The following is a 14,748-nucleotide window of genomic DNA, read 5'->3' as shown; positions in this document are numbered from 1 at the left end:
GTTTGGTAAGGTTTAGGTGATGGAGTGGTATTGGTGGGGTGGTGGTTGGGGGTAGGTAGCGTTTAGGATATTGGGATGGGAGAATCATAAACATTAAAGGTGGGGGTCTCATCTGAAGCCTCATTCCAATGTCCCTTTTAGACAATAAGTTAAATCCGAGCTAGCTGAAGAAGAACCGATCATGGAGTTGATACTGACGTAATATGACGAGTCATCATGGTGCAATTTTCGCCCTTACGGAACCCTGCTGTCGGTGCCGTTATGAACACCAAACCTGGATGAGGCTTAGGTCTAATTAGCCATCCTTCTTTAGGCTTAGACGCCAAACAGAAATAACAAAATTCTAATTTATGCACTCGATTGTTTTGAAAGCGTCCTTTAATTATAGAATAACGTAGAGAGAGGAGAAAAAAAACTCATTTGGGCAAAAAGTTGTCGAAAAGATATGGATTCCGAATTGGAACTTCGCCTAGGATATTAGATGGTTGCAGCTAACTTTCCTCGGGCGTTCGACAGTGATATACCGACTAATATATAGATCGGTTATCATCTGGAACTGCGGCAGCGGTTGGCCGCCATTAGACACGGAGGAGAACAGGAGGTAGCAGTTGATTTAAGCGTCTACCGTAGCTGTTGATGTTGCCTTTGCTCAAGTTGAAAAAGACTTGTAAACTGAGAAAATGATAACGAATATCTCTCTTTCTCTCTGTGTGTGTACGCGAGAACCTGTTACCTATTATCTGTATAGTTTTGCTAATGAAACCCGGCGACTCCTAGCTAGTTTTTAACAATCGTCACGTTCTACAGCATAACAAAAGAATAAAGGCCTCCACGTCAGACATGCGCACACGCGCACAAAGAAAAAAAAAAAACGAGCGATGGACAAGACATGATTGCGCCTACACCAGCCCTGAGGAGCTGCAGTTGCAAATCTTCTGCCCCAGAAAGAAGAAAAGAAGAAGAAGAAGAAGACCAAAATAGATGTTGGTGGCCGGAGGGATGAAGGAGGCTCGTAGCCGGCAACTATTGCGGCGGGGTGTAGACCCATTACATCCCCCTACCCATTATATCCCCCGAGGTCCAACAACAACGAGGCAAAAGAATCAGCGGCTACGCACAGCGGCTTCAGCAGAAGCAGCAGCAGGTAAGCAGGTAAGCAGGTGGGAGTCAGGCATCTACGACTCGTTCTAAGTTATTAAGAACAAAGGCGGAGACCTCTGGAGGCAGTGCAGGACTTGGCTATTGGGTTGGGCATACAAGTCTCCCGTGCTGCAAATGGACTTGGAGCACGGGATTCATTCAGGACCTAGACCTAATGGAGAGAGAGAGAGAGAGAGAGAGAAACTATACTTCCAGAGAATATGCATTGGAGTCTACTGTCTAAACGCTAATTATAACAGGGGTTCATAAGGACCTAGACCTAGTGGACGTCTAGAGAGAGAGAGAGAGAGAGAGAGTAGCTTCCAAAGAATATGCATTGGTCTACTGCATAAACACTTTACAAATAGGACTAAATCTCTCTCAACCAGTTGACAATCTACAACGACTACCCCCCTTACAAGAGAACGAAGTCGAGTTTGTCCTTCGATTTGATTGTAATGAGAAGTTGAGAACCTGCTTTAGATAACCAGCGTCGTCGTCAGCCACCTTGCATCCTCGGAAACAACCTAAGGGAACAACAGGTATATAACGCCACTCGTACCCCAGAATGACCTGGAGGTGTGGCCAGCCAATTTGTGTAGCCCAGCTGTCTCTCTCTCTCTCTCTCTCTCTCCTCTTCTCTTCTCTTCTCATTGCTCCTGATCGACGTGGTCTGACTGGAGGCACTTCAGTCTCCAAGACTCTCTCTCTCTCTCTCTCTCTCTCTCTCTCTCTCTCTCTCTCTCTCCACCCATTCTAGTGTAGCTCAAAATCCTGAGCTGGTATATCTGATAATATGGAGCCTCTGCGAAGGTTAAAAGTCCACCCACCCCCCTCCCAGGTCGCCCCCTCCCTCCCAACCTCTTTCCTCAGCTCAACGACTATAGCTGTTGTGATAGCTCGTTTCTTCATGTTGTCTGAACAGTGTGTATTAAATCCATGGGTTTCAAATTTCTTTAGATTGTTTCATTATCTATGCACATAGATACTGAACTGCATATTATTATTATTATTATTATTATTATTATTATTATTATTGAGAGAACAAGATGTACAGGGCAGAGGAAGGTGGAGAAGGCTGGCTAGAAACAGCGACCCCATATAGAAATGGCAAAAGCTGAAGGCAAAGATTATTATTATTATTATTATTATTATTATTATTATTATTATTATTATTATTATTATTATTCTAACACTTTTCTGGTACCACTTTCTTCATTTCTGTTTACCACGAAGACATCTACCAAAAATCTATGTATAAAGAATTATTTTGTTTAATACACCGTTCTAACGTATCCTTAATCTCGCCAAAATCCCGTGATAGGCAACACATTATTCTGTGCTATATATAGAAATAAAAACTATTCCCCCACTATGCTATTTCAAAACATTGAAAACTGGAACGTGGAAGTAAAGATATTCCTTTTTTTCTTTCTTTTTTCAGAGAAACATTTCCTGCTGACATTTTATGCATGTATGACGATACAGAAATAACGGAGGGATTCGTGGAAATGAGATAAATGTTTGTGTCATTGATGCTCTTGGTAGACAGCTGCTGTGTCGCATTTTCGCCAGACCTACAAATGCCGTGTCAGCATCTATTCATCAGTGTGCCATCTTTCGTCAATATCAATGTGCAATGTCAGAATCTGTAAATCTGTGCTCCATGTCAGAATCCATTCGTAAGTGTACCCTGTCAGAGTCTATTCGTAGGCGTACCATGTCAGAATCTTTTCATTAGTGTACCGTGTCAGGATCTGTTCATCAATGTACCATGTCAGAATCTGTTCATAAGTGCACCACGTCAGAATCTATTCATCAATGTACCATATCAGAATCTATTATCATAAATGTACCATGTCAGAATCTGTTCATCAGTGTACCACGTCAGAGTCCATGCATAAGTGTACCATGTCAGAATCTATTCACCAGTATAACACCGGAATATTCATTTGTGTACCATGTCAGAATCTGTTCATCAGGTAAAACGTCAGAGTCTATTCATCAATGTACCATATCAGAATCTATCATCATCAGTGTACCATGTCAGAATCTATTCATCAGTGTAACATATCGGAGTAGTCATCAGTGTACCGTGTCAGAATCTGTTCATCAGTGTACCACGTCAGTCTATTCATCAAAGTTCCAAGGCAGAATCTATTTGTCCTATGTATCAACGTAACTATAAAGATATCGACGTTGACGTAATAGTGAAGGGAATCTGGAATGGGACATAAAAAAAAAAATTCTAAGTCGTTTATCAATACTATTGGCTAGTTCTTGCTTATAATAAGTTTTATTTTATTTTTTCTCATAAATGACATATTTTCATATTCTTCACATCAGGTAGAACTGACAAAACTGAATTGAGAATACGGGATGAAAAGCTTATTCAAGTTAGTAACAACCATAGTTTTATCATTGCTAATAACAGCAAGAACAATAATAATAATAATAATAATAATAATAATAATAATAATAATATCATTTTTATTATTATTATCATTATTGGCCATACTCTATACAAACACAGACACATTTATATATATAAATATGCTCAATCTATATATATATATATATATATATATATATATATATATATATATATATATATATCTATATACACACTCAAGAAAAATACTCAATGAATACAATATTGCAAACATTTCTACACAACAGCCTGAAGGTAGTAAGTAAAAGCGAACTAAACTAAAAAAATACACACAACAGATCCACACCCATATTATGATTCAGTGACTCAGAATGTGAAAGTCAAGTGACCATAATAAGTAATTGATATATATATATATATATATATATATATATATATATATAATATATATATATAATATGCAAGTATATACATATATATATATATATAGTATATATATATATATATATAGATATATAGATTATATATATATATATTGTTTGAATAAGAATTTTCTTACAAGCTAATCTGTGGACAGGACGCAAAGTTGGGAAACAGAATTGTGTGAATTTAGAAAATCTGGAAAGCTCCCTATCAGGTAATTGCAACTTAAAAATAACTGTGCGTTAATTCTGTATTTGTATTCTTTGGCTGCTACAAAACTGTATTTTTACACAAACTAAGGTGTATGGAATTTACCTTGTTTCATAGAAACCCCTCTAAGTACACATTTCTCTCACCTGTGTAGCCGACTATGACTGAATAACATAATCGTATATGGAATTCATAGTTGCTTCAATTCGCTTATGGGTCCTTTCTCTCTCTCTCTCTCTCTCTCTCTCTCTCTCTCTCTCTCTCTCTCTCTCGTGTAAAGTAGACTTACGTTAATAATCACTGGGAAATATTTTACAATTAGTGAAACAAACACTATAAATTTTAAGCCTAAATTGACTTATCATATTAATATGTTTTAAAATTAGATTTAAGGAAATCAGAAATAAACGATCCGATCTTGATAACGTCCTGTTTTGCATAAGTTCCAGTAAATTAGAAAAAAATAACATGATATTTCAGCATGGAGTCCTGTACATTGAAGCATCATGTTATGGGGATAATAATAATAATAATAATAATAATAATAATAATAATAATAATAATAATAACGATGGTCAAAACTTTATCACTTCGTCTCTTTGTATTAATGTCTCCCAGGTATCTCTCTCTCTCTCTCTCTCTATGTGTACATATATATATATATATATATATATATATATATATATATATATATATAGATATATATAGTATATGGTAATATATACATATGTATATATATAATGTATATATTTTATATATGTATATATATTTTTATATTTATGCATTGTAAAAACATTTAGACTCTCTCTCTCTCTCATATCCAAAGGAACAAATTTAAGGGAATACAGCCTACTCGAAATTTAAAGATGGCCACTAGATTTGCCGTGGTCCCTGTACCCTCTCATCCTCCCCTACTCCCCCCCACCCCCCCCAACTCCCTCCCCCCCCCCCCCTCAATCCTTCACGAAGCCCCTCAGCAGCAGGAGCAGAAGACCGACGTCCTAATCATAAAGATCCTCCATGAACGAACTTTGCAATTATAAATACTATGCTTGGTCATGAAAGACGACGGGGCTTGTCATCATCATAATCTAGTTCGAGTCGAGGAAGGCCCCAGAAGGACCGAGAGAGACAAAGAAGACTTCATAACAAAGGTGTTTTTTTTTTTTTTTTTTTTTTTTTGGTCAGTCGGTCTGTGCGTGTTTTATATGGCTTGTATACGTAATAGTTTTTCCTGCTATTTATTGCGTTCTTCTTCTTCCTTTTCTTTTTCTTCTCCTTCCTGATTCTAATCTTCTTCGTCGTCATCTTCTTCCTCCATCATTATCTTATTCTTCTTCTTATCATCGTTAACTCGTTATCTCCTTCTTCCATCATTATCATCATCAGCTTCTTCTTCTTCTTCTTCTTCCATCTTTTTCTTCTTCTTCTTCTTCGTCATCGTTATCTCCTTCTACCATCTTCATCAGCAGCTTCTTCTCCTTAATCATCACCATCATCTTCATCATTATCATTATCATAATCTTCTTCCATCTTCTACTTCTTCTTTTTCTTCTTCGTTTTCTCCTTCTTCCATCATCATCATCATCAGCAGCTTCTTCTTCTTAATCATCACCATCATTTTCATCATTATCATAATCTTCTTCCTTCTTCTACTTCTACTTCTTCTTCTTCTTCTTCTTCTTCTTCATCATCACCGGCTTCTTAACCATCACCATCATCTCCATCATTATCATTATCATAATCTTCTTCTTTTCTTCTTCGTCATCGTTATCTTCTTCCATCATCATCTTCACCATCAGCTTCTTCTTCTCCTTATGCATCATCTCCAGCATCATCATAATAATTATCATAATCTTATTCCATCTTCTACTTCTATTTCTTCTTCTTCGTTACTCTGTCTTCCATCAGCATCATCATCAGTTTCTTCTTCTCCTTATTCATCATCACTATCATCATCATCATAATTTTCGTCTTCTTCCGTCTTCTTCTCCTTATTTATCAACACATCTTCATCATTATCATAATTTTCTTCTTCTTCTTCTTCTTCTTCTTCTTCTTATTATTATTATTATATTATTATTGACTCAAAACCACCACACCATCTATATTTCAATTGAATGTCTCGAATTCCCGAGTCATTGTCAGTGTTGAAACTTGAGAGTGACTCGACTTGTTTGACACATCACACTGAACTCTCATTTAATCCTTTATCATCTTTATTATTACAATTCCTCGTCGATAACATGCTGTCGAGTGCTGGGGTATAGATAGTCAGATCGACGACCTGGGTGGGATGACCTGTCAAAAAAAAAAAAAAAAAAAAAAAAAAAAAAACAGACGCCCCTTCTTCGTGCCCAAATTATGACCTGTAATGAAGTCACCCCGAAAGTCGAGACACCCAGCCTCTCTCTGACCTGTCAAAAACGATTCCCCCCAAAAAAGAGAGAGAGAGAGAGAGAGAGAAAGTCCCTCCTTCGTGCCCAAACTATGACCTGTAATGAAGTCAGTCACTCGAAAGTCGAGACACCCAATCTCTCTCACCCCTCGATCATTTTACCCCCGGAGTGAATAGTGATAAGAAGGAAATGTTCAATAAACAAAACAGAGGAAGAAGAAGAAGAAGAGAGAAAAAAATTGTTAAGACCGCAGGTTGAAACTCGACTACCTCAGTCAGCTCCCCTTCTGAAGTTCGGCAAAGTTACTCGAAACCTGTTGGCTTGCTTCTGGTGGGTGGGGTGTCCGATTTCAAGGGGATACCAGGTTTCTCGTGCTGGCCCTACTGTCTCCGCCCCCGCCGCCGCTGCGCTGCGTCCTGAGTCCCTGCCCTTCGTTGCTAATGGGGTCTAATTAGCCTGACTAATGGGATGGCTTCGAGGAGGTGGGCCTTGACCCTTTACGTTATTCTGATAATAATGACAACAAGTTTTTTGTATTTTTTGGGAGAGGGGCGGTAGGAGGGGGGGGGGGGGATGTTTTCCTAAGCCCTTGTTCTTCGCTGCTTATGCAGTTGAACAGATTAATAAAGTTTAAGGTCATATAATCTTTGCTTTAATAAGTGTTTGTTGATTAGTCAAGCGATGGATTAGGAAATTAATGAAAATGAATAAATTCATAAGTGTTTGTTGATAGTCAAAAGATGGATTAGGAAATGAATGAAAATGAATAAATTCATAAGTGTTTGTTGATAGTCAAAAGATGGATTAGGAAATGAATGAAAATGAATAAATTCATAAGTGTTTGTTGATAGTCAAAACGTGGATTAGAGAATTGAAAAAATGGAAATTCAATTAATGTTATTGATAGTCAAAAGATGGATTAGGAAATTAATTAATATGAATAAATTAATAAGTGTTTGTTGATAGTCAAAAGATGGATTAGGAAATGAATGAAAATGAATAAATTAATAAGCGTTTGTTGGTAGTCAAAAGGTGGATTATGAAATGAATGAAAATGAATAAATTAATAAATTTGTTGATAGTCAATAGATGGATTATGAAATTAATGAAAATAAATACATCATGAGTTTGTTGATAGTCAATAGATGGATTATGAATTTCCCTTTCAGCTCTGAATGACCCCATGGGTCCCAGTGCTTGGCCTTTGGCCTAAATTTTATATTCCAATCATATTCCAAGACATTCATATACCTCAATTAAATTCCAAGACATTCACATCATATTCCAAGTATATTTCAAGATATTCACACCTTATTCCAATTATATTCCAAGGAATTCACGTCATATTCCAATTATATTCCAAGATATTCACATCATATTCCAATTATATTCCAAGATATTCACATCATATTCCAATTATATTCCAAGACATTCTCATCATATTCCAAATATATTCCAAGGCATTCACATCATATTCCAATTATTTCCCAAGGCATTCGCATCATATTCCAATTATATTCCAAGGCATTCACAGCATATTACAATTATATTCCAAGATATTCACATCATATTCCAATTATATTCCAAGGTATTCACGTCATATTCCAATTATATCCCAAGGCATTCACATCATATTCCAAGATATTCACATCATATTTCAATTATTTTCCAAGGCATTCACATCATATTCCAATTATATTCTGAGATATTTACATCATATTCCAATTACTTTCCAAGGCATTCACATCATATTCCAATTATATTCCAGGACATTCACATCATATTCCAATTATATTCCAGGGCATTCACATCATATTCCAATTATTTTCCAAGGCATTCACATCATATTCCAATTATATTCCAGGACATTCACATCATATTCCAATTATATTCCAGGGCATTCATATCATATTCCATTTATTTTCCAAGGCATTCTCATCATATTCCAATTATTTTCCAAGGCATCCACATCATATTCCAATTATATTCCAAGACATTCACATCATAGAGTCCATGTTCCACTTCGCATAGCCACAATGGTTGCTGCTATCATGCTTAAGTTTCTCTTTTTCGCAACGGTGTGCAATCACCTTCGTCTGCATAATTATTCTCTTTTTTTCTCTCTTGATTACAGATTTTTTTTCCTTTACCTTTCCATTCGTCGACTTTCTCTTAAATTTATTGTCAGGTCCTGTTAGTCATTTTGTGTTCCTTTCACAAGTGTTATGAAAGTGATAGGCAAATATTCACTATCATTTATTTTTCCTGCTTCTTGTTACGGTTTTAGTACACTATCATATATATATATATATATATATATATATATATATATATATATATTATATATATATTGAAGTGATCGTACATTTAAACATCCACTATTGAGTGCAAATAGACTACAGAAGTTTCTTTGCTAGTGCAGTATTTTACCGTATTTGTGTAAATGCTAAATATTGGCATAAGTTACTCATGTAAATGTTTTTGCGCCTAAATTTACATAATTGCCAATTATAGATATATGCATACTTTATTCGTACATTTCAACAACGCTTAAATATTTAGGATAAACCGAAATATTTTCTTTCATACGCGCAAAGCATTTCGACGTTAACACAAAAAGCTTTTTGTGCTGTATAAATAAAGATAGATATTTGTGTGTATGTATGTATGTATATGTATATATTATAGTACTTACTCTCTATATTTGTGCGTTTTAATGGGCTCCTTTTATTAGATATGTGTGAATGTATGTATGTATGTATTATAGTACTTACTCTCTATATTTGTGCGTTTTAATGGGCTCCTTTTATTAGATATGTGTGTATGTATGTATATGTTTATATTATAGTACTTACTGTCTATATTTTAACGTTTTTATGGGCTCCTTTTATTAGGGGTATACATATATATACGCATTAAATGTATAAACTTCTTCTCGATAAAGTTGCCCTTCCTGGACACTAGGTGTCTCTAGTAGCCGGCCAACCAATTTTCCCTTCCTCCAGAATCCTTGGATTTTTTTTCCTCCTCTCACTGTGTGGTCCCTTTTCCCAGGGGCCTCCCCTCGCCCCCCCCCCCCCCTCTTTCCTCTTGTGTGCCAGCCAGCTGGGTTCTTTTCCCCTCTCCGTCCGGAAACCCACTGAAGTTCAAATGATATTGTTTTAAGCTGCCTGAATCTGAGGAGGAGGAGGTGGAGGAGGTGGAGGAGGTGGAGGAGGAGGAGGTGGAGGTGGAGGAAGAGGAGGCCGATGCCCAGGTACCTAACCCCGATCCAAAGCACAAATACTTCTTTTCTCTCTGGTCTTGCTTCCAAAACCTGCCACAGTGAAACCGTAAGATAGTTTTGCCTTTGTCTGTCTCTTTCAGCAACAATACACGCACACGCATACACCACCCATTACACACACACACACACACACACACACACACACACACACATATATATAGATATATATATATATATATTATATATATCTATATATATATAATAATATTATATATATCTATATATCTATATATATATCTTATATTATATATATATATAATATATATATATATCTATAGATATAGTATAGATATATATATATATATATATATATATATATATATATATATATATATATATATATATATTTTATATATATATAATATATATATATGTATATATATATATTATAGTATATCTATATATATATATTATATAATTATATATGTATATATATAATGTATGTATATATATATATATATATATATATATATATATATATATATATATATATAATGATTGGCTGAATGGAACAAGAGATAAAGAACCGAGTATGACGTACAGTCCCCCCCCCCCCACCCCCCCCCCCCCACCCTCCCCCCCCCCCCCCCCCCCCCCAGTCAATCTCCGCGTTTGAAACCGAGCCCACGAAGCGGCCTTGCAATTGAAATTCACGTCACTCTCCCAACTGCAAAGTCAAGGTAGTGTGCATAAGGTCATGCAACCTGAGCATTGCAACGCCAATGCACCTTTTCCTTACCCATTCAGTATTTGTTATTATTATTCAGTAGATGAAACCTATTCATATGGAACAAGCTCACACAGGGCCCACTGACTTGAAATTCAAGCTTCCAAAGAATATTTTGGTGTTCACTAGTAGGAAGCAGGAGGAAGAAGGAGAGGGAAATACAGAAAGAAGAGATGCCACTTATTAAAAGGGGAAAAAATAAATGAATAAATTTATAAACAAAAAGTAAATTGATACATTAATAAATTACCAGAGCGCCAGCAAGATGATACAACGAGTTCTTTGCTGGATGCAATATATACAACAGGTTTTTTGCGTCCAGGTCAATCAGGATTCTGTCGGAGCGACCGTAAGTTATTGTTAATGCAATACAGCTTGCATCTGGCAGATTGCCTTAACATATCCAGTCTTTGTCAGTGTCTCAGAATTATTATAGTCATACTTTTGAGTTTACTCAATTGTCTAGATTAAGCAGTTTGCCTTATCCATGTGGCCAGTGTTGTAGCAGCTACAGGTTAATACACTAATATTTTTTTTTATTTGTTGACTATTTTGCATCGTTTTATGTATAATTGTATTGATATAGAGGCAAAACATGAATGGAGTGAGGAAATGTTACTGTAACACTGACTTAAAAAGTACCTTTTTATCTAGCGCATTTTGTTACCAGAAATATTTCAAAAGGGCGTTCATAATCGTTGGGACGCCATATTCCATATTACCCAAACAAAAGATCACCCAGCCATTACTACAACAGATAATAATATCATTTCAATTAAACTGAGACAATGTCGAGACATAAAGAATTCAGTAATGAGTTACCTTTTTTTACACTTTTAAGATCATTGCATCTTTCTTAGCAAAAAAAAAAAAAATGATAATAATAATGCTTGACTTCTTTTTCATACTTTGACGGCCCTAATCAGAGTTGACAGTTTTGCTCATTAAAAGAATTCCAGAAGTTCAGATGCTCTTACAGGATTGCAAAACCAATTGACAGTAAATTTTCTTCTTCTCGTTTATTTTTTTACAATAATTGTACTGTAGTACTGTAGTACATTTTCCTCTTGTAATTGTGATCTCGTTCTCCAGTCTAGTGTAGTACATTTTCTTCTTGTTTACAGTAATTGTGATCTCGTTACTCTAGGCTACTGTAGTACATTTTCTTCTTATTTACAATAATTGTGATCTCGTACTCTAGGCTACTGTAGTACATTTTCTTCTTATTTACAGTAATTGTGATCTCGTGCTCTAGGCTACAGTAGTACATTTTCTTCTTATTTATAATAATTGTGATCTCGTTCTCCAGTCTAGTGTAGTACATTTTCTTCTGGTTTATAGTAATTGTGATCTCGTCCCCAGGCTACAGTAGTACATTTTCTTCTTCTGGTTAATTTACAATAATTGTGATCTCGTCCTCTAGGCAACTGAATACATCTTTTTGTTTACAATAATTGTGATCTCGTACTCTAGGCCACTGTCGGACACTTTCTTCCTCTTGTTTTACAATAATTGTGATCTCATCTTCTACCGTGACTGTGAGAGACATCATATCTTAATTCTCAAAATCTCACAATTATTTGTGTTTACTGGTTTGAATTGGCCTAATGCCATCACATGCTCTTGCTCTTCTGGCTCACGTCACGAGATGGTAATTATCAAACCTTAATTATATCTCATAACGCTATCTGCCTTAGTTGGTAATTATTAAACCTTAATTACATCTCATAACGCTATCTGCCTTAGTTGGTAATTATTAAACCTTAATTACATCTCATAACGCTATCTGTCTTAGTAATGACTCCCTTACGGGGAACACGAGAACATTACAAACATTTTTTTTTTACAAAAGCCTGTTGACACTTCACCTAAAACTGGACATCCCGTGTGTAACTCAGATTAGTAATTACGGCGGAAAGAGATGATTGTTTACCAAAGCCTGAGTCTGCAGAGTAAACACAGATGCGTGTGCAAGCAAACACTCGTATTACACTTCGGGATGAAAAAGTCAAGAGAAAAAAAAGGTAAAAATAATTCTTTTCATCTCCCTCTCTCCACTAATGGTCATTTGACTCCGGTTTCTCACAAAAGAGTAAATAAAAGTTTGGCGGGTAATGACAAAAAAAAAGAAAAGGACTAGATTCCACTGGTTCGTGGAGATTTCCTGTTTGCTTTGAGTCTTCACTCACCAGACTCGTCATAATTTGATTTTAAAGTGGAGAGAGAGAGAGAGAGAGAGAGAGAGAGAGAGAGAGAGAGAGAGAGAGAGAGAGATTTACTATCTGGCTTGTGAATGTTTGATATAAAGAGAGCGAGTGAGTGAGAGAGAGATAAATATTTACTTTTATTACTCATCATTGCTTTGGTTTGAGAGAGAGAGAGAGAAAGAGAGAGAGAGATTTGTTACTATCTGACTGGCTCATGATTGCTTGATTTTAATGAGAAAGTGAGTGAGAGAGAAATTTACTACATTATTTGGTTTGAAAGAGAGAGAGAGAGAGAGAGAGAGAGAGAGAGAGAGAGAGAGAGAGAGTCGAAGGGATGCTGCAAGGTGGTGATGCTTAAACGCGATCAGCCAACCACGAAGGCAACAAAGCCACTGTGATATAAAAACCGTTAAACCATCAGCCGAGACGAATAAATGTTCCCTTTTTTCCTCTCGACTATTTCATACCACATTCTTCAAGAATGAAATATTCTCTGTACCTTAATGAATGATCTAACAATCTGTCTTATTTAACTCTCTTATTTTTTTAATCTCGGTAACAAGAATTTGATATAATAAGACCTTACCTGTTGTTGAGGCGCAATCACAGGAAACTCGACGACTCCAGCCGGTCTGAATCTCGTTATCTGTTCTGCATTAGCATCACATAAGTCGCTTTTGTACCTCACAGACAAACACTTTCACGAGTAACAGGTCTTTGGGTGACACATAGCAGCGTCACGAGACAACTAACGCACTTGAAACACAAGAGAGAGAGGTTGAAGACTGACGCTACCGGTACTACCCCCAAGTCCAGGCACTTGACAACCTCACATATATGGCCTGGAAGGATTTCCAGATCCTGCAAAGATCTGTGGCAGGTGCATTCCACAGCGCAAGAAATCACTGGGGGGAAATGCACTTGTTGCACACAGACGAGAGATCTCCGAAAGCTTTCAGCGACAGTCGCTCAGAGGAATCAGGCAAATAAGGCTTTTTCCTTCCAGACTCATGAAGCCTGGACCGCCAAAACAATAAACATGCACGAGCTTTTGTGGATGCGACGACGCGTGAGACACCTTACTACAACCGTGGTCAAACTCTCACTGACGTAGTAGAGGATTGGTTTGGGGGGGTCAGTGGTTGGGGTTGGGGCGTTTAAGGTTTGTGGGGGGGTAGAGAAGATTGGGCGGGGTTAAAGAACAAGTGGGTATGAGAGCAGGCAGGTTGGCCCGCGAGGCGAGGGCCCTTCTTGGGCCGAGAGCACATGCCAATAGGGACAACAGCTTCTGAGCTTCTGATGCCACTGTGAATGGACTGGAGGTATACAAACCGCAGTTGTAGTTCGCTTGCAGGTCACATGTCCAGTAATGGTTTCAGATGAACATTCCCTCATTCCCAGGAACCAACTCTTTAAGACACCGAGTGGTCCTGGGGGCGTTTGCTTTGCGCTGGAAAACTAAAATTCAAATGCAGCTTTGAAAACTGTGACCACCGGCTCGCTACAGAGCAAGGTTATAAAAAGGAAAAAAAAAAAATAGACATTGATTTCATGGCGCAGACACTATTTCTTTTTTCAAGTAAACGCTTCATTGACTCTCTCTCTCCTCTCTCTCTTTCAGCCTTAAGGTATTTTAGGTGCAGTGAGAATGTGGTTCAGAAGAGATCGGGTTAATTTCTGATTAGCTGCATAATACAGGCAATAGAATACAAATCGTTCATAGTAATTTAATTCTTTTAATCTGTTCCCATAGAAGGCAAACGTATATATTTGCTAAATACATAGAGCGCCACTTCATTGCTGTGATGTTTCCCTATTTTATTTTCTGAAATACAAAATGTCCAGTTCTACTGTCGAAGTTGTGTTTTCGATAACATTGTCAGTAGTATAGGGTTATAGTATACAAAATTAAATATTATCCTGCTATTACATGTATATATAACTGATAATCTCTCTCTCTCTCT

At 36.7% G+C, this 14,748-nt stretch overlaps 1 protein-coding gene across 1 annotated transcript in view; it reads right to left on the bottom strand.

The window, feature by feature from the left end:
- Positions 1 to 13,904, bottom strand: part of LOC135218462 (irregular chiasm C-roughest protein-like) — a 67,687-nt gene extending 53,783 nt beyond the window's left edge. Inside the window, exon 1 of the mRNA XM_064254786.1 lies at positions 13,371 to 13,904. The gene's annotated coding sequence lies outside the window, so the exon portion shown is untranslated. The remainder of the gene's footprint in view (positions 1 to 13,370) is intronic.
- Between the last annotated feature and the right edge of the window lie 844 nt (positions 13,905 to 14,748).

Source organism: Macrobrachium nipponense, chromosome 19 (genome assembly GCF_015104395.2).
Source record: "Macrobrachium nipponense isolate FS-2020 chromosome 19, ASM1510439v2, whole genome shotgun sequence".
NCBI lineage: Eukaryota > Metazoa > Arthropoda > Malacostraca > Decapoda > Palaemonidae > Macrobrachium > Macrobrachium nipponense.
Note: the sequence above shows the minus strand (reverse complement) of the source record. Positions and strands in the feature narration are given on the sequence as shown.